At 37.0% G+C, this 19,151-nt stretch overlaps 2 protein-coding genes across 3 annotated transcripts in view; one reads left to right on the forward strand and one right to left on the reverse strand.

Annotated features, from left to right (window-relative positions):
* Setdb2 (SET domain bifurcated histone lysine methyltransferase 2) overlaps positions 1-993 on the reverse strand; it is a 43,285-nt gene extending 42,292 nt beyond the window's left edge. Inside the window, exon 1 of the mRNA XM_047552379.1 lies at positions 328-993. The gene's annotated coding sequence lies outside the window, so the exon portion shown is untranslated. The remainder of the gene's footprint in view (positions 1-327) is intronic.
* Positions 843-19,151, forward strand: part of Cab39l (calcium binding protein 39 like) — a 128,992-nt gene continuing 110,683 nt past the window's right edge. Inside the window, exons 1-3 of one of the 2 annotated variants that reach the window (XM_047552382.1) lie at positions 843-1,126; positions 14,728-14,876; positions 15,610-15,679. The gene's annotated coding sequence lies outside the window, so the exon portion shown is untranslated. The remainder of the gene's footprint in view (positions 1,127-14,727; positions 14,877-15,609; positions 15,680-19,151) is intronic. The other variant, XM_047552383.1, reaches the window with a different exon arrangement.

Genomic DNA, 19,151 nt, shown 5'->3' on the forward strand with positions numbered 1-19,151 from the left:
TAAAAAATTTTTAATGATGAAGAAGCTTGGGATGCCACATTGTAAGTGGCACACAAATTAAGGAACAAGACAACCTGGTATCAAGAGCCCATGTTTTGATTACTCCACTCTTCGGCCTCTAAGTTAGCCCTCTTTGCTTGGGTTCCTTCATTTATGCAGAACTCACTGCAGATTTCCACATGGTAAAGAACAGCAAATTATATACTTTTCTGTGCTGTTTTTATTTATAGGGTTATGGCTGCTGAAGTCAGGAGCTCTTAGGCTGTAATCTCAACTCCGGGGTCTTGGATAAAATGATTTCACTTATTTAAGGCTGTGTCATCTTACCTGTGAAATGGGTCAGTGGTTAATCCTTCAACTTCGGCTTCGGAATTTTATACTGTAGTTCATATCTTATGGCCCCTTTTAGATCCTCCGGTTCCCAGCTGACCGGGAATCACCTCTCCTTAAGTTGTGCACCATAAGAGAATGAAATAGGGTTTGACAACTTAGAGCAACCGCTATCCCTTCTCCAGTCCCGGAACGCACGTGGGTGCAAAGGAAAGGTAGGGCACGGGTTGCCGTGCAACCTCTGCTCACGCGGCGGAGGGTTCCAGGTTTTCAGGAGGAACCATCAGGGAGCTACCCACGGCCGTGCACCGCTACACCGACGTTTTCCAAGCCGCCCGCCAAACCTGAGGGTGGCGCTCCGCCCGCTCTGTTGGTTAGGCTGGATTCGCCTGCGGGTCAGGTCCTTCAATTCCTTGTCCGGGAGACTACACGACTTCAGGTGCCCTATGGCCAGGAAGTACTTCACCATTTATTACACTTCACCTCGGCCGGGGAGGTGCAAGCGCGCAACCTCTAACATCCAACCCATCCTACTGCAATCACTAACTGGGAGGAGTCGGAAGTCAAAGACGTCTCACCGCTTGGCCTAGAGCCCACTGGTCACACTTCCCACCCGGTCTACGCCTCAGCAGGTTAGCTCGCAGACCGCCGGCACCGCAGCGGCTTCCCGAGCGCGCCGCCTCCTGATTGGCTGCCAGAGCTCTCGTCTTGTCTCGCGCTTTCTGGATGGGCCAATGGAGTTACCTTTAGTCTAAAGGCCGGGATCGCTGGAGTGGTGGCGCAGCTGTTTCCTTGGGTAGGTGTGAGCCTGCCATCTTGTGTGTGGCTAGGAGTGGGCTTCTTGGTGGTTGAAAGGTTATTTAGCGGCTTGTCCTTGTAGAAGAGTTCTGGGGGAAGAGACAGGGAAGAGGAGGGACCTAAGGAAGAAAGGTGGCGCCTTCTACCTTTCTTGAAAGCACAGTTTCTTAGAGCCCTAGCTGGGTAAAGTGAGGGTGGTGGCGGCAGTGGTGATGCCAAGCTTTGGATTGTTGGTCATTGTTGGGTTTAGCGGGGTTTCGTACCTCAACGTTGATTCCTTGGTTTTCGAGAGCTGTTTCTCAGCAGTCTGTCTCGGAAAGATTCTGACCATCGACCCCCTTTATTGGTAAAGGAGGCTGGCTGGCTGTTGGACTACAGGATTCAGAAACTCAAAAAAGCTGGTGATGGAAGGGGAGAGAAGGGAGACTCCTCACCAGCTGTCCTCAAATTCAAAAGAGAACTCTTCATTTTTGGCGTTTGCCACAGTGGCTGCTGAACTTTGCTCATCTTAAGAGTTGCTATTTGAGGCCATCCTTTTTATTAGGGGACGTCAGGTTCTGTGTTTAAATAAAAATACATTCGCGTGCAGCCAGCATTCCTGCAGCACTTATTTTTAAAAGCTAAAAGTGGTAGTCTTTGCAGAATCAGGGAAACTGAAAGAATAGCCTTGTCAAAAAAATTTTCCCCCTACTTTCAATGTGTTATTGTTACAAATCTTTCCATCTGCTGTGCCCTGCTTGGTTGCTTAGTCTTGGAGCTGGAAGAGGCATTTGTAGGGGAAAGCATCTGAGTTTTGGCGGGGTGGGAGGAAAAAGAGGAGAATGACCTCGTTTTCTTTCTTTTTTTTCTTTAAGTAGAAAACACACATGGCCTTTCATTTGAGAAAAAAAATATATATATTGGCTCTGAACCAAGCGGAAAGAGCAGTATTCTGGTGATTAACTTTAGCAGTTTGACATGCATGAAAAGAAAGCGGAGGAAGTTACCTGCCTCAATTCAGTGTGCAGTTATTCAAGGTTAACTGATGACCCTATCAAGTCTACGGGACATGTGGAGACATTTTGCAGGAACGAAAAAAAAAAAGTAGTTGACATTTTAAATTAATTTTGTTTCTGAGTTTACTTTTTTATTCATGAACCTTACAAAACCTAAGTTGCAATAATCCAAGTATCAGTAATTTTATGTTGATGGCTGAAGAGCATGTTAACACATTGAGTCCCAAGTTTTCAATTCTGCAGTTATTACAAAGTTATAAATGATATATTTGTTATGCAATTTTAAGTTTTTTTGTTTGTTTGTTTGTTTTTTTAAGCTGTTCCACATCTGGGACGATGGAACAGAATGGGCTAATAAATACTTTTATAAGTTATACCAGGTAGGAGAAAAATGAGTAAGAAACATCAATGAGAGGTTGGGAATGCAGCTCAGTGATACAGCCACCACGTGCTTAGCATTGCTGAAGGCCTTGGATTGGCTGCCCAGCAGGGAAAAAAAAAGAAAAGAAAAGAAAGAGGAAGAAGAAAATGTAGTTGGAGGTCAGCAAATGTTTACTAAAACATTGGTATCTCATTCACCTATTTATGTGCCTAATGATATTAAACAATATATTGAATAAAAAGTGCAGAGATTGAGAAATATGGATATTCAGTTTTTAACTGAAAAATAATTTTTTAACTTTCTGGAAAACTTGACTTTCTGTTTGGACTAAATTTATTTGTAACTTTCACTTGTTCACACTAATATTAAGGACAAGTTTATGATCCTTTTTTCTGTGAGAAGAGGTCTTACTATAGAAAAATTTAGACAATTAAGATGAGACTACAAGGGGTTGGGGTTGTGGCCCAGTGGTAGAGCGCTTGCCTGGCACGCATGAGGCCTGGGGTTGGAACCTCAGCACCACATAAAAATAAAATAAAGGTATTGTGTCCCCTACAACTAAAACATATATTAATTAAAAAAAAATGAGCCTACAAACAAGAATGGTCTAATTACCATAGTTTTATTGAAAGCACACAAAGTCTCAATATATGAATGCTAAACTTAAACTCAGTGCCTTATGTCTCTCCTATTGAATATTTATTGCATTTCTAGATTTTATCGTTTGTTTTGGTGCTGGGGATGGGGCCCATGACCTTGTCCATGTTAAGCAGATGCTCTCTACATCTAAGATATACCACCAACCACTCTAGTTTCTTTTGTAATGTGACTAAAGTCAAAATAAATACTGCATCTTTAAATTTACTATATTGCACATGTTGTGTAAATTTAAATATGTAAGTAATTTCTAAATAGCTGGGTATCCTGATTTTTCTTTGAAGAATGGAGTCTTCAGGATTTCATAATAATCTGAAGTTCTTTAGAATTTTCTTAAAATGGCATTTTGAATGAACTATGTTAAATGACTAGGTAAATCAGTTTTCACTTGGATTGATAAGGTAGATATTCCAGTGCAATACCATTGAATATACAAATTTAGATTTTTCCCATTATCCAGTGAAACACTGTTTAGTGAGAAAAAAAATTTATAACAACTTTTAAGTGAATGTAATGTAGTTTGACAGATCATAAATTGTAACATTTATGTGATTCAACATAATAAAGTCTGTAAACTGCTCACAGAACCTGTTTTGGAAGTTTTGCCTTTGGCACTTTAATAATCTAAATTATTTTATGAGTTAAGATTTTATGATGATTATAAGCAGTTCTCGTGAGGGTTTTTTCTTCCCCCTTCTAGGTTTGATCCCCAGCACTGCAAAAAAAAAAGTCAAATATATACTTTAAATATATTGTATTCAGTAACTGAAAAATCAAATTACATATAATCATCATTTAAAAAATTATTTATTTTGGTGTTAGGGATTGGTATTCAAAATGGAGCACACAGTATATACTACTATACTACACAACAAACCCTTAAAAATTATTTTTATTTATTTATCTTTTTCAATACTGGTGATTGAACCCAGGGGTGCTTCACCATTGAGCTGCATTCTCAGCCCTTTTGTTGTTTTTGTTTTTATATCAAGAGTCTTGCTAAATTATTGAGGTTGGCCTTGAACCTCCTGAGTAGCTGGGATTACACCTGTCTAAAATTATTTTTGAAGTACTAGAGATACCTTGCTATGTATTATAATAATTTTGGTCACAAAGTTACTGTGGGGGAACATTTTTAGATGAATTTACAGAAATATTTCTCTTTTCCTTATTAGTGCATCCCACCATCACCTTTCTATTCTTTAACCAATACAATATCCATTTTGGGAGCAAATTAAACAAGTGACTAAAAAAACCAAAATGATTGCAAAAGTCCACTGTAGTTTGATAATGGATAAAACTGAGAGAATGCCTGCATCATGAGGATTTCCATCAATCACTGACTCTTTTAGATAAATAGTGGAACATTAAGATTGTTTCACCTAATGGGAAAAAATTTAAAGTATTATATATGTGACTTTTTTTTTCTTTTAAGTGCTGGGAATCACATCCAGAGCCCTGCCACATGCTGGGCAAGAGCTACATCCACTGAGCTAATCCCAACTCTGGCTTTTTTTTTTTTTTTTTTTTTTTTAAGACAGAGGGATCCTTTTCTAGGTAAACTTATAATTTCTCCCATTTGTAATCTCTGATTCTTAAATTATTATTTGAATGCAAATGAGACCCAGTTCATGTCAGATTTTCTCTTGAATACTTAAGACATTTCTCATGACCTTTTGAGAGATTTACTTAATTTGTATACAACTCTTCCTTCTTATTTTCTCTATCCTGATTATTAGTGTAGGAATCATCTATGTGGTTCAAATTTAAAACCAAATTCTTACCTCTCTCTTTTGCCCAGCCAGATAACTATATTTTCAGAATCCAAAATGGCTTTCCTATTCATCTTTCTGTTTTTACGCCATTGCCCTAATTAAGCCTTTACGTTTTATGTTCCATTGTATTCTTGACAAAGCCAACACTCCTCAGCTTGGAATTTGTATTAATGAAGATACAAGTTTGAGGCAAGCACTGTGGTGCATACCTGTAATTCTGGCTCCTGGGAAGGCCGAGATAGGAGGATAACCAGGCTGGGCGATTTATCAAGGGTAATTTGCTCAAAATTAAAGGGTTGGGAATGTAGCTGATCAGTGGTAGAGTGCCCTGTGTTCAATCCCCAGTACTGCAAATAATAAACCAGGCAGATGGCACACACCTGTGAGCCCAGAGACTTTGAGGCCAACCTCAGCAATTTAGCGAAATCCTGTCGCAAAAAAATAAATAAGAAGAACTGGGGATGCAGCTCAATGGTCAGGTGCCTCTGGGTATTCAGTCCTCAGTATAAAAAAAAAGTAAAGTAATAACTAGATATTTGGCTACTATGATAGATAAACTAAAAAGTCATTTTGATGTTGAAGAGTAGTTTAGCTGGGCCTACACCTATAATCCTAGAAGCTCAGAAGACTGAGGCAGGAGGATCACACCTTCAAGACTAACCTCAGCACTTGGCAAGACCCTGTCTCAAAATAAATGTATAAAAAGACTGAGGGGATGGCTCAGTGATTAAGTACCCCATGGTTCAATACCCTCTTTTCTGTCTAAAAGCACAAGCTGATAGGTGGCTATGCCACACACAGCTGTCTGGGGCCCCCTGCTCCTGTCCGATGCTCTGCCCATGCGGCCTCAGACTGTGAACCAACATGGCTGCTTTACATCCTGCCCTTCCCCACAGGCCTAACCCAAAGGAGTATATTCTGGTGAAGGATAAGTATTTGCAAGTGGCAATAGAAGCTGAACTTTATATCCTAGCTGAATTTTTTAAAGTTAGTTTTATATTATTACAGAAAATATCTAGTAATAATTTCATAGTTTCTGTTAGACATCATGAACTTTTGATGACTCTGACAAGTTCTTGAGAGTTGTACAGTGGTGTAAGGTAGGGTAACCTGTGCTCCTCAGATACTATGTGTCTGATCTTTATTACTGCAGATAGGGCCTACTTGGTACTTCACATTTCTCTCTAACAGTGGTTCCTGAGTACCAAAAATTACTCTTTTCTTTCTTTTCTTTTTTGTGTGTGTATGTGTGTGTGTGTGTGTGTGTTGCTAGGGATCAAACCCAATGCCTTGTGCATGCTAGGCAAGCACTCTACCCCTCAACCATATCCCTAGCCCACGAATTATATTCTTTTGAAAGTAATTGATGCTTAACTCAACTACCTCCTCCTTAAAGTATAGATAAGTTTCATTTAATCAAAATTAATCTGTCTTGTGAGACATAAATCCTTGGTAGGTAAAACTCCTTCCTGGGCATAAGGAAGTATTTTGTTCTTGATATTTGTTAAATGTTTGCTCATTTGAGTTTTTTTTCAAATAGAATAAAAAGATTTAGTAGGGGGGCCTGACATAGGCCTATTGGCCTGTCATGTGAAGTGTATATCTTTAAGAAATAAAAACATCAGTACCCTGATAGAAAAGGAACAAACGACATAAAAGAACAAGTGGCTTACATGAAGAAAAGTCAACTTGTAATTATTAAATATTAAACCAGTGAATTTTTTTAAACTTCTATAATATACTGTTGATATGATATAGGGAGATTAAAAATCCTTGAGCACTATTTATAGGAATATAAATTTGTATCACTTTCCTAGGAATTAATTTGTCAGAATACATCAAGAAACAAAAATATGCAGTATGTTCTTTGAGCTTTATAGGAAATGGAAATGGAATCGAAGCTTTGTGATCACAGTATAATTTTTTATTTGTGGAAAACTGAAAATAAATACCAAGGGAGGCTGGGCATGATGGTTCATACCTATAATCCAAGCTGCTCCAGGAGGCTGAGCCAGCAGGATCACAAGTTCAAGGTTAGACTTTGAAAACTTATGGTGACCTTGTCTTAAAAATAAAAAATCAGAAGGGCAAGGGGTATAGCCCAATGGTACATTAATACCACAATGAGATACCACTATACAACCTCTTAGAATGGCAAAGAAAAAAAGGCAAAGCAAGGAGAAATCTGAGTCTTGCTGGTAGGAATGCAAATAATATGGCCATTTGGAAAGCAGTTGACTGTTTCTTATAAAATTAATCATACCTTTATAACGTAGCAATTCCATTCCTAGACTGAAATTTACCAGCAAGATATGAGAGCTCCAGTAGCTTCTCATCCTTGCCAGTACTTCACATTACTGGTTTTTATTTTGAATTTAACCATCGTATGGGATGTGGAGTGGTATCACATTATAGCTTAATTTAATTTATTTGTTATAGTACTGGATATTCAACCCCCAGTGCACTGAGCTATTTCCAGCCTTTTTTAAAGACAGGGTTTCACCAAGTTGCCCGAGTTGGCCTTGAATTTGTGGTCCTCTTACCTCATCATCTGGAGTGCTGGAATTACATATTTGTGCCACCTCACATGCCTCATTGTGTTTTTCGTTTGCATTTCTCCAATGACCTGTATGCTTCTCTGATGAAAAGTGAAATGAAAACCCATATTGGCATTTTTGTAGTATTTATAGCAAGTTTTATATGTAATTATTAAAAACTTCAAACAGCTCAGATATCAACTGGGAAATTAATTTTTTAAAACTCTGGTACATTCATACATCCATAAAATGTAACATAGAAAGCTCCTCATAATCCAGGAAAATGTGAATTAATGAGGAAAAAGAATATAACTATGTACTAAATTGCTGTAAGAATAAACTATGAAACATTACATTTTATTGTGAAAACATACCAGAAAAATGTGACCACACAGCAGATGAAAATGGTAACATAAATGTTTTGGTATGAGCTAAGAGAAATTACAGAAAAGATGAAATTTTTGAAAGAAGCACATGAATCAGCAATAAAAGGAGCTCAGAAATGCGATGGCTAAGCCATAGAAGAACATGAAATGAAAGCTGACCGAACACAGGAAATGTTGGAGAAAAGACATTTCTGAATGATAAATAAATTAGAAAACAAGAATGAATACATCATAAAAGGCACAACTGAGAAATGGAGACTAGAAAGGAAAAAAGTGAAGAAAATCAAACATTTTCTTAAAAGGAGTCAAGTGAAGGAAACAAGAAAGGTAAAGAGCGCCCCCTACTGTTCCCCAAATGTAAACCAACGTGTTTTGGTAATGATTAGAAAATACTGAATACATTTGCTGCCACTGGATGGTAAACTTAAAAATGGTTAAAATGGTGAAATTTGTTGTTTATTATACCACAATAAAAAATATAAATCAAAGCAATGGATTGAAAGAACTTGTAGAACTTAAAGAACACCCAACATTAAAGGTTTAAATTTAGATATTGAAAGGGACACTGTGAATCTGGGAAGTCAAGCCAGAATGGTTAACATCAAGATGTAGTCTTGTAAAATGCTTAGATTTTTAAAACAAGAAAAAAGCTGAATTTGGTGGCACACACCTGTAACCCCAGTGACTCCAGGAGGCAGAGACAGGAGGATTTCAAGTTCAAGGCCAGCCTCAGCAACTCTGAAACCCTCAGCAAGTTAAAGAGACCCTGTCTCAAAATAAAAAATAAAAAGATGATCAAGTGGTAAAGCATCCCTAGCTTCAATCCCTAGTACCAAAAATAATTAAATAAAAAATAAGAAAAGGCACTTTTTGCAATTGTGGAAAAAATGACCCAATCACTTGAAACGAAAATCACATTGGAAATCTGGGTGTGGTGGTGCCCATCTATAAAAATTCATGTTTTGCCAAGGCATCATTTTGAGAATTTAGGACAGTGACAGACATTTATGAACATGAAATAACTCAAGGAATATTATTTCCATGAATCCTCCTCGAAGAATGTAATAGAGAACAAATTTCAGACAGCCAAAAAGTGATTGAATAAATCTTCACTATAAGGTCAAGAGGTAAGCACTGAATCTATTTTGTATGTAGCACCAAGATGAAAAGGTAGAGATAATGGTGATATGTATGTAAATGTTATGTAGTCTGACAATATAGACATAATAACATAACCCCCCATACACCAAAAAAAAAAAAAAAAAAAAAAAGGCTAGGGGAGAGGGAATAGGGATTGAAGCCAAATTCCCTGTATTTATAATTATGTCAAAGGAACCCAAATACTGTGTATAAATATAATGTGCCATTGGGGGAAAAAATTAGCTGGGAGGAAAAAGATGGCTTTTGAGACCAACTGGGGAAGCTTAAACATACTCCAATGTGTAAGATAGAACACTGATAAAAATACCAGTGATTGCCAGGCATGGTGGCACATGCGTGTAATCTCAGCAATTCCAGAGACTGAAGCAGGAGGACTGCAAATTCAAGGGCCAGCCTTACTACCTCAGGCCCTAAGTAACTTAAGTGACACCCTGTCTTAAAAAGGACTGGGGATGTAGCTCATGGTAAAACCCCTGGGTTCAATTCCCAGTCCCCCTCCTCCCCAGTGATCAAGATGAGATCTTGAGAGAGAAGGAAGAAAAAAGAAAATAACTAGCTAATTTCGTTGTTGCTTATATCAGAGAACTAACAGTATCTTAAAAGAAGTGATGGAATGAAAAGTATTATAAAAAGATATTTCTATAGAGTTAACCACAAGAACAAAATGCACAAAACTTTGCTAAAATACTAAAAGAAATATTTCCTAAAAAATAGAGAGACCACACAGTAATACACTGTGTATTTTACACGCACAAAATGCATACAGCGTAGACTATTACAACACCAAAAATTTCAGTTTGTGATATGGTGACCTATTAAGAAATAGATATTTGCTCTTTGTCCCTGATTCCTGGCACAGGCTTCTGAAGCCCTTGGAATTTCCTGAAGTACTGGGAGAAATATCCTACTCATAAGAAGAACTTCTTAACCTTACCTGGGTTTACGCCCATGAGGTAATTTGAAGGGTAGGAGCTGATTGCTAGAATAAGCAACCATGTGGTTAGAGGATCAGAAGAACTTTCAGCCCCATTGCCTTGACCACCGGGAAAGGAGAGCTTCTAGAGATTAAGTTCAGTCACCATGGTCAGTGATTTAATCATGCATACCTACATAACAGCCTCTCTAAAACCCTAACTCATGGAGTTGCTGGGTTGCTGAATGCATGGGAGTGTGGGGAGAGCGGTACTCCCAGAGAAGGCATGGACCCTCTGCACCCCCATCCCCACCCATTACCCCATACATCTCTCATGTCTGACTATTTCTGGGTCATATCCTTTATAGTAAACTGGTAGTAGTACTTAAGACAGTTTTTGAGTTCTGTGGGCTATTCTAGCAAATTATGAACCTGAAGAGGAATTGACTTATAGCTAGTAGGTCAGAAGGTTAGGTCACAATTTGTGACCGCAATGCATGTCTGAAGTGATAGATACGCTTGTGAACCTAAGCTCTTAAATTTGGAGGTCTCTGTTAACTCTGGCTGGTTAGTCTTATGATTGAATTGTAGGGACACCCAACTGATGTCCAGAGAGTTGGAGAATTGCTTAATGTAAGAGTAAAATCTGCACATTTGGTGTCTAAAGTGTGAGTATATAGAGGAAACTGGTTGTTTTCTTTTTAAAGTTCTATCAAATGTAAATGGACTCACCTTAATGAAAAAAGAGATTTTAGATTGCTGTATACAAAAGGTTACTGTTAAAAGTATGAATAAAAAGAAGGAATTTATAATAAATTGAGAATAATTTAAACAGTATTGTTAATCACAAAAGGGAAGGGCAAAGAAATGCTAGATACATACACATTTTATAAAGGTAAGGTTCATCATCTTGGTATTAGACAAGGCAAAATTTAGGCCAAAAAAGCACGAAAACAAAGAGCATTTTATAATTTTAAGGCTGCAATTCACAATAAATATTTTAAAAATCTTTACCTTTTGGTAAGTCTGTTTACCCAAGACACAACACCAACTGTCAAGAACTATAAGAGATAAGGAGAAATAGCAATATGTTAATATTAGGGACTCTTAACACACCTTGCAGTTTAAGTGGACAAAAAATTAGTCATACAATCAATAACATAGGTTTTACAAATGTACATCAAATTCTAAATCTAATAGGGAATACATTTTCAAGTGTACATGAAACATTTACAAAAATCTTTTTTTTATATGTTAACCACAAAGAAAATACCAGTGCAAAACTGAAAACTGGCTGGGCATGGTGGCACACACTTGTAATCCCAGCGGCTCGGGAGGCTGAGACAGGAGGATCACAAGTTCAAAACCAGCTTTAGCAAAAGTGAGGCACTAAGCAACTCAAGGAGACCCTGTCTGAATAAAAATACAAAATAGAGCTGGGGATGTGGCTCAGTGGTCTAATGCCCCTGAGTTCAAGCCCTGGTAGCATCCCCTCCCAAAAAAAAAAAAACAAAAACAAAAAAAACCTGAAAACTGTCAAGCAAAATTCTGACCACATGCATTAAAACTAGAAAATTATTTAAAAGTAAATATAGATGACTCCAGGTTTCAGTACTATGATGGCAACAGCCTAAATCCAAATTTCCCTAGGTATTCTTATAGAGAATACGGGACTATAAGCATGCAAATCAAACCATTATCACCTGGCTACCTTGCATTAAGTGAATCATGGGCACGTGGGGAAGTCAAGACTATAGTCCAGCAGAGGAGCTCTGGAACCCATTCACAAGTGGTAATAGAGTTGGAGACTGTAGAAAAGAGAACAGGGAAGCAGGACCCAGCAGAACACAGATAAAGTAATTCCCTCTTCAGCTCCACCCTAATAGGGAAATACTAAGAAGAGGTGTGAGGCCTGTTGGAGGAAAGGAACTTGAAAGTACTGCTTCTGGGAAAAGGGTAAATTGGAAAAGGGGCACCTTGGAGGGGCACTGAGCCTCCAGGTAACTGAGGGTTGGTGAAAAGAGAAAGAGGTAGTAGAAATTAAGGATTGTGCTGGGCGTGGTGGCACATGCCTGTAATCCCAGCAGCTTGGGAGGCTGAGGGAGGAGGATCAAAGTTCAAAGCCAGCCTCAGCAACTCAGCAAGACCCTGTACCAAAATTTTAAAAAATAAAAAGGGCTGGGGATGTGGGGCAGTAAACACCCCTGGGTTCAATCCCTGGTATTAAAAAAAAAAAAAAAATAGAAATTAAGGATCATGGTAAAAAGAATAGAATAAAAGATCAACCCCTCTCCCATCCAGAAAGCAGTCACTGATGGGAAAAAAAAAAAAAGACCCTAATTAGGTACTATTGAACTAAGAAATTCAGCAAATCATCCAAATCCTTCACTCCTGCGTATGTACAATTGCCATCTGGTTTAAGAAAAATAAAACACCTCAAAATGAACAGAAGATGGCAGACAACATCCATATAAAGCTACTTTAAGTAGAAAACAAAATGAGAGTCAAAACATTTCAGTTGATGAAAATGCTCCCCAAAACATTCAAGTATGGAGTTCAGGAAAACTGCAGCACAAGGCCCCTACTTGAGTTAAACGCAAGCATTTGCAGAGATAAAAGCTTCAAATTCAAATTCAAAACCCTGAAACAAATGGACAAGAGAGAAAGATGTGAAAGGTGAAATTACTATACTTGGGAAATAAAACGAAGCCTAAAGAAAAGGCACTCTTTAAAAATGAATCTAAATTCCAAGATACTTAAGAGAGGAAAATGATTGAATTAGGGGCACTGAGGCTAGGCATGAAGATAGCCATGAGAATGAAAATTAAATGAAGAAAGGTAAAAAGAAACAAAGTGTGCGTATATGGTGCTGGGGATTGAACCAAGGACACTGTGTGTGCTCAGCAAGTGCTGTACCACTGAGCTGTCTCCCAGCATCTAGAAGGCGACTACAGAATATATGTAAAATTAGATTTCCTAATTAGTCATTTCCTAAGAAGAAAAAAAAAATAGCAGAGCTAATACTTAAACATTACAGACATAAAACTCAACTGTACCTACTGAAAAGATTCAGACTTGGGTGTAATTTAGTGGTAGGGTGCTTACCTAGCATGCTCAATACCCAGCAACACACACAAAGAAAAAACTCATTGTATACTGGAAAATTGATCCAGAATGGTCAGCGCCAAGTCAGGTCCTAATAAAACTGTTGGACTTTTAACATAATGAAGAAAAATTCCTCTGGGCTTCCAGGCAGAAAGAAGAGGTTAGCAACAGACTTCTCAACAACAACAGAGAGAGCAAAACAGCATAGAACAACATAGTTAAAATCTATGAAAGTATAAGCCAAGGGTTTTATAACTATGACTCATTCCAGAAAAAATAAAAACCAGATAAATCCCACTATATTAACAACAAAGAAGTACTTATGTGATGAAAAATGTCATTAGCAAAGACAAATGACCCAAAAAAGGGGGAAATATTTGGATTTCTATCATAAAGAGCTAATCTCCTTAATGAAAACAACTTACTGAAAATCCAGGCAAATAAGACCATCAACCCAACAGACAAAAGAACCAAAGATCTGAAAAGAGAGCTCATAGGAAAGAAATGCAAAAATAAATAAAAGCAAAAAGAAAAAGAAAAAGAAATGCAGATGACAGATGTATAAAAGATGTTCCAGCTCCAGTTATACAAATTAAAACTACTAGAGAATTAAAGCTATCCTAAAGTATTTCTCACCAGAATTCAAAAGTTATGCAGTATACGTTGTAGACTGGGGGAAAATAAGCATTTTGATACAGTGCTGATAGGGATGGCTACCTTACCACAAATTGCATGGGAGGCAATTTGGCAACTAGCCAACAAAATACATGTCATTTATCCTTTGGCACAGTCATTTAACTTTTAGGAATGCGTTCTAAAAACACTGAAATAAAATGTAAAGTGACTTGTTTATAGTTGCAGCATCACTTGTATTAGCAAAAGATGGGAAACAACTAAATGCCCATTAATAGGGAACTGATGGAATTAACCTCAGTACATCCTTGCAATGGAACAGTCTCCAGGTAGATGATGCTCCTTCTGGGTCACCCTCTTCGTCCAGAGGAACAGTATATCGAGTAATCTAGAGGCAGAAAGAAAGAGCAAGGGAAAGATGCCAACAATGGAAGAGAGATTTCTCTAAATACAACTTGTTCATATTTAGACTTTAGAATTATGGATATTTTACACATTCAAAATAAAATTAAATGAAAAGAAAAACATGAAAAGGAACCAAAATAAATTTATACGACTACATAGCATTTTGGCAACCTTGCCACAGAAGAAAAGGAATGATTTCTAGTGGTTTTAGAACACAGGTTTAGGAGTGTACCTTTTTAGTATAATGTATTCAGTAGGAGTATTTTGGTGTATTGATATTTTTAAAGTATCTTCTGTATAATATTAGGTTTAAGTGTTGCAAAATGTTGACATAATTGTTGGATAAACCACAGAAGTTTATCAAGGTTATGACTTAACGAAAATTTGGTCTAGAAAGTCTTTGGACAGATTGAAATAAAGTGAAAATAAAATACAAAATTGCATAAGCCTAGGTTACTTGGCAGGCATAGTGCTGGCACTCCATTCGTGTGGCATTATTTGGTTCTTGCATCTACACATTGCTATCTACAAACCTGATAGGTTCACTGAATAGGTTCAGAGAGCTGAAGTCATTTGCTTCAGATTATTGTTATTTAAACCTAGATCTGTATGACTCCAAAGCCTGTGCTTTTTCTACTACATTACTGCAGGATATTCATCAAATTTTAAGAAGAAAGAACATCAGGAGCTAAGGATTCTATTTAAACCTATAGTTGCTGCTCAGAAAATAAGGATGCAGTCTCCAAATTGGTGGTTCACACATTCTTCCCACAAGAGCAGTGTACTAAAGGAGAGAAGTGTAAGTTTTCTCTTATTTCTGATATAAAAATGTTAACACGCACATGCGTATTTTGATGTTGGAAATAAATTTTGTAAGATTGTCATCGATGATTGAAATTAGTAAAAGATATGAAAGACAAACATGGTGAAACCAAAAAGAAAAAATAGCAGACTTGGGTTTTCATGATACTGTTAAAAGTCAAAAAAAAAAGAAAGAAAGAAAAAGAAAAAAACCTGAAAAGAGCTTGTGACACTTCAAAGGGTTTTGTGACACTTCAAAGTTCTTTCTTCTATGTTTTGTGCTATAAAACAATAGAAAGATAAAAGAGCTGTGATATTACCAAACATCTAATGGGAAGAAAGAAAGCATCCTTAAATCAGGAAAGACTTTGCATGGATTTTTATTTTATTTTTATTTTTGTCTAAGACAAGATACTAGTTTAAATAAGTTGTGTTTCCTCCTGTTGGAGAAGGGGGCTGCGGAGAATTTAGAGGTGCTATAGCCCCATTCACCCAAGCCAGCCCTTCATATTTCTACTGTTTTCTCTTGATCATAAATATTTTTCATTCAGCCTAATGCTACTTTTGAAAAAGATCTAACTCTTTGAAATAATTAGGGCAGGGGGTTATCCCATTTTCATCTTATGATGGAAATTATAATTCGTGAATCAATATCTCTGAAAGCAATAAGAGAATATGTTGTATTTACTTTAAAGATTTTCAAAATTTTGAAGCTTTTTGTTTTTTGTCAGAAGCTGTGTTGATCAGTGGTGAAAATTGAGAAAGTTGAAACAGATTTGCAGATGATACATGACTTCTAAGGTAAGATAATAATAAAACTCAAAATCACAATTTTTGCTGGGCATGGTGGTACATGCCTGTAATTCCAGTGATTTGGGAGGCTGAGGCAGGAGGATCAAAAGTTCCACGCCAGCCTCAGCAACTTAGTGAGGCCCTGTCTCAAAATAAAGATAAAAGGTCTAGGGATGTAATTCAGTGGTAGAGTACCCCTGGATTCAATCCCAGTACCACAAAAATGAAAAAGAATCATAAAACATAAAAAGGGGAAGAATCAAAATATTATGAGCAAGAGCCAGCAGAAACCACAAACTGAAACATATCTACAGAGATTTTAGCTGTAAGAAGTATCCAATATATAAAATCAGTATATTTGATATGTTTAATAAATAAAAAGAATTTAAAAACACAAATAAAAAGTAAGACTAGGAAGTGGTCAGGCAATTTTAAAAAGAAACATTGCATATCAGAAATGAAAATTATTTATAATAATAGAATTTTCAAAATTAAATGGTAGGTTAATCTGGCATATAGGCTCAGTTAAAAAGAAAGAAACTACAGATAACCTTATACAGAGAGAAAAAAATAAAAAATATGAAGGAGATTGTGAGATGATTCATTCAGACTCCAGAAAGAAAACATGGAATGGGTATGAAGCAATATTCATAGTAATCATTAAATATTTACCGGATCAGATGAAAGACACAAATCCTTAGACTTAGTCCAATATATTCCAAGTAAAGTAAGTAAAAAGACATACATAGCTACATTATTGTTAGCTGCAGATTGCAAAACAGAGATGTGTAGATTACAACCCACACTTTAAAAAATATTTTTCTAAAGGTATGATTCAAGATGGCAAATGGTTCTAAAACGAAAGACGAAATAATAATGGCAATGGGCCACATGAATAAATTTAAGCATTATTAGGAGACAGAAACAAAATAATGTCAAATTCATGGTTAACATAAGACATAATAACAATACTGTACTGGCCTAAATGTCATTAAGCTGGGTAGAGCTTGAATAGAATTTTAGTATTCTAAGGTTCATGTATTGTGTTAACTAAAGGTACACCAATTTCAAGTACAATCAAAACAAAGATAAATAAAATGTTTCTTTTAAGATATCATGAAGAAAAATAAACAGGGGGGGAAAACAATAATTTAAAAGAAGTCAAGAAATAAGTGTCCACTTTTTTCTGGTGCTGAGGATTGAACTCAGGCCTGCATGCATACTTAGCTACCAGGTTCAAGGTATACCCCTAAGCCAACCACTCATTATTTTGTTTTGCTTCATTTACTTGATGTATTTTGAAATTCATCCATATTGTCACTTGTATCAATAATTTGTTCCTTTTTATGAATATAACACAATTTGCTTATCCCTGCATTTGTGGATGGAAATGGGTTGTTTCTGGATTTCAGCTAATACAGAAAAAGGTACCATGAATATTCATGTACAGATCTTCATGTGGGTATGTACTTGCTTTTCTCTTGGGTGAGTTCCTAAGGTTCAAATGGCTATGACATATGGTAGATAGATAGTTGACTTTTTAAAAAGCTACTGAGTTGTTTTCCAAAGCAGTTATCAACAGTAAATGAGAATCACATTGTGGTATATCTATTCATATACTACCACTCAGCAATGCTTATACCAAGTGGATGTATCTCAGAACAGTTACACTATGTAGAAGAAGCCAGACACTGCCTCCCATCCTATTTTATTCCTCTAACTAAAAATTCTAGAAAACACACTTAACTTATAGTGGCAAGAAAGCATATTAATTAAATGTGGAGTATAGAGCAAGCTGAGGGGTTATGAAAGGATGGGAGAAATCTGGAGAGCGATATAGTCACTATCTTGACATGGTGATGTTTTCACAAGTATATACAGATATATCAAAATTTTAAAGTTTTACAGTTGAATATGTGTGATTTGTTGTCTATTATCCCTGCTTTTTTTTTTTTTTTTCTCCGTTACTAGGAATTGAACCCAGGACTGCCTACTTCTGTGCTATAGCCTGTCCTTTTTACTTATTTATTTATTTAAAATTTTTGGTACTGGGGATTAAACCCAAGGGTGCTTAACCACTGAGTCACATCCCAGGCCTTTTTATTTGGAGACGGCCATGCTAAGTTGCTGAGGCTGGCTTATGAACTTGCGATCCTTCTGCCTCAGCTTCCCTCTGAGATTAAAGGCATATATAACTGTGCCTAGCCAACTATTTCTTAATAGAAGTCTTTTTTTATTTATTTATTTTTATTGTAAACAAATGGGATACATGTTGTTTCTGTTTGTACATGGAGTAACAGCATACCATTTGCGTAATCATACATTTACATAGGGTAATGATATTTGATTCATTCTGTTATTTTTTCCTCCCCCCACCCCTCCCACCCCTCTTTTCCCTCTATACAATCCCTCCTTCCTCCATTCTTGCCCCCTTCCACCCCTCATTATGTGTCATCATCGCTTAGCAGCGAGATCATTCTTCCTTTGGTTTTTTGAGATTGGCTTATCTCACATAGCATGATATTCTCCAATTTCATCCATTTGCCTGCAAATGCCATAATTTTATTATTCTTCATAGCTGAGTAATATTCCATTGTATGTATATACCACAGTTTCTTTATCCATTCATCAACTGAAGGACATCTAGGTTGGTTCCACAATCTGGCTATTGTGAAATGAGCAGCTATGAACATTGATGTGGCTGTATCTCTGTAGTATGCTGATTTTAAGTCCTTTGGATATAGGCCAAGGAGTGCAATAGCTGGGTCAAATGGTGGGTCCATTCCAAGTTTTCTAAGGAATCTCCACACTGCTTTCCAGAGTGGCTGCACTAATTTGCAACCCCACCAGCAATGTATGAGTGTACCTTTTTCCCCACATCCTCGCCAACACCTATTGTTGCTTGTATTCTTGATAATCGCCATTCTAGTTGGGATGAGATAGAATCTTAGGGTAGTAATCTTAGGGTTTTGATTTGCATTTCTCTTATTACTAAAGATGGTGAACATTTTTTCATATGTTTGTTGATTGCTTGTAGAACTTCTGTGAAGGGTCTGTTCGTATCCTTAGCCCATTTGTTGATTGGATTATTTGTATTCTTGGTGTAGAGTTTTTTGAGTTCTTTATATATTCTGGAAATTAGTGCTCTATCTGAAGTATGAGTGGCAAAGATATTCTCCCACTCTGTAGGCTCTCTCTTTGCATTGCTGATAGTTTCCTTTGCTGAGAGAAAGCTATTTAGTTTGAATCTATCCCAGTTATTGATTCTTGCTTTTATTTCCTGTGCTATGGGAGTCCTGTTAAGGAAGTCTGATCCTAAGCCAACATGTTGAAGATTTGGACCTACATTTTCTTCATAAGACGCAGGGTCTCTGGTCTGATTTCCAGGTCCTTGATCCATTGTGAGTTGGTTATTGTGCAGGGTGAGAGATAGGGGTTTAGTTTCACTCTGTTGCATATGGATTTCCAGTTTTCCCAGCAC

Source organism: Sciurus carolinensis, chromosome 5, assembly GCF_902686445.1.
Source record: "Sciurus carolinensis chromosome 5, mSciCar1.2, whole genome shotgun sequence".
Classification (NCBI taxonomy): Eukaryota; Metazoa; Chordata; class Mammalia; order Rodentia; family Sciuridae; genus Sciurus; species Sciurus carolinensis.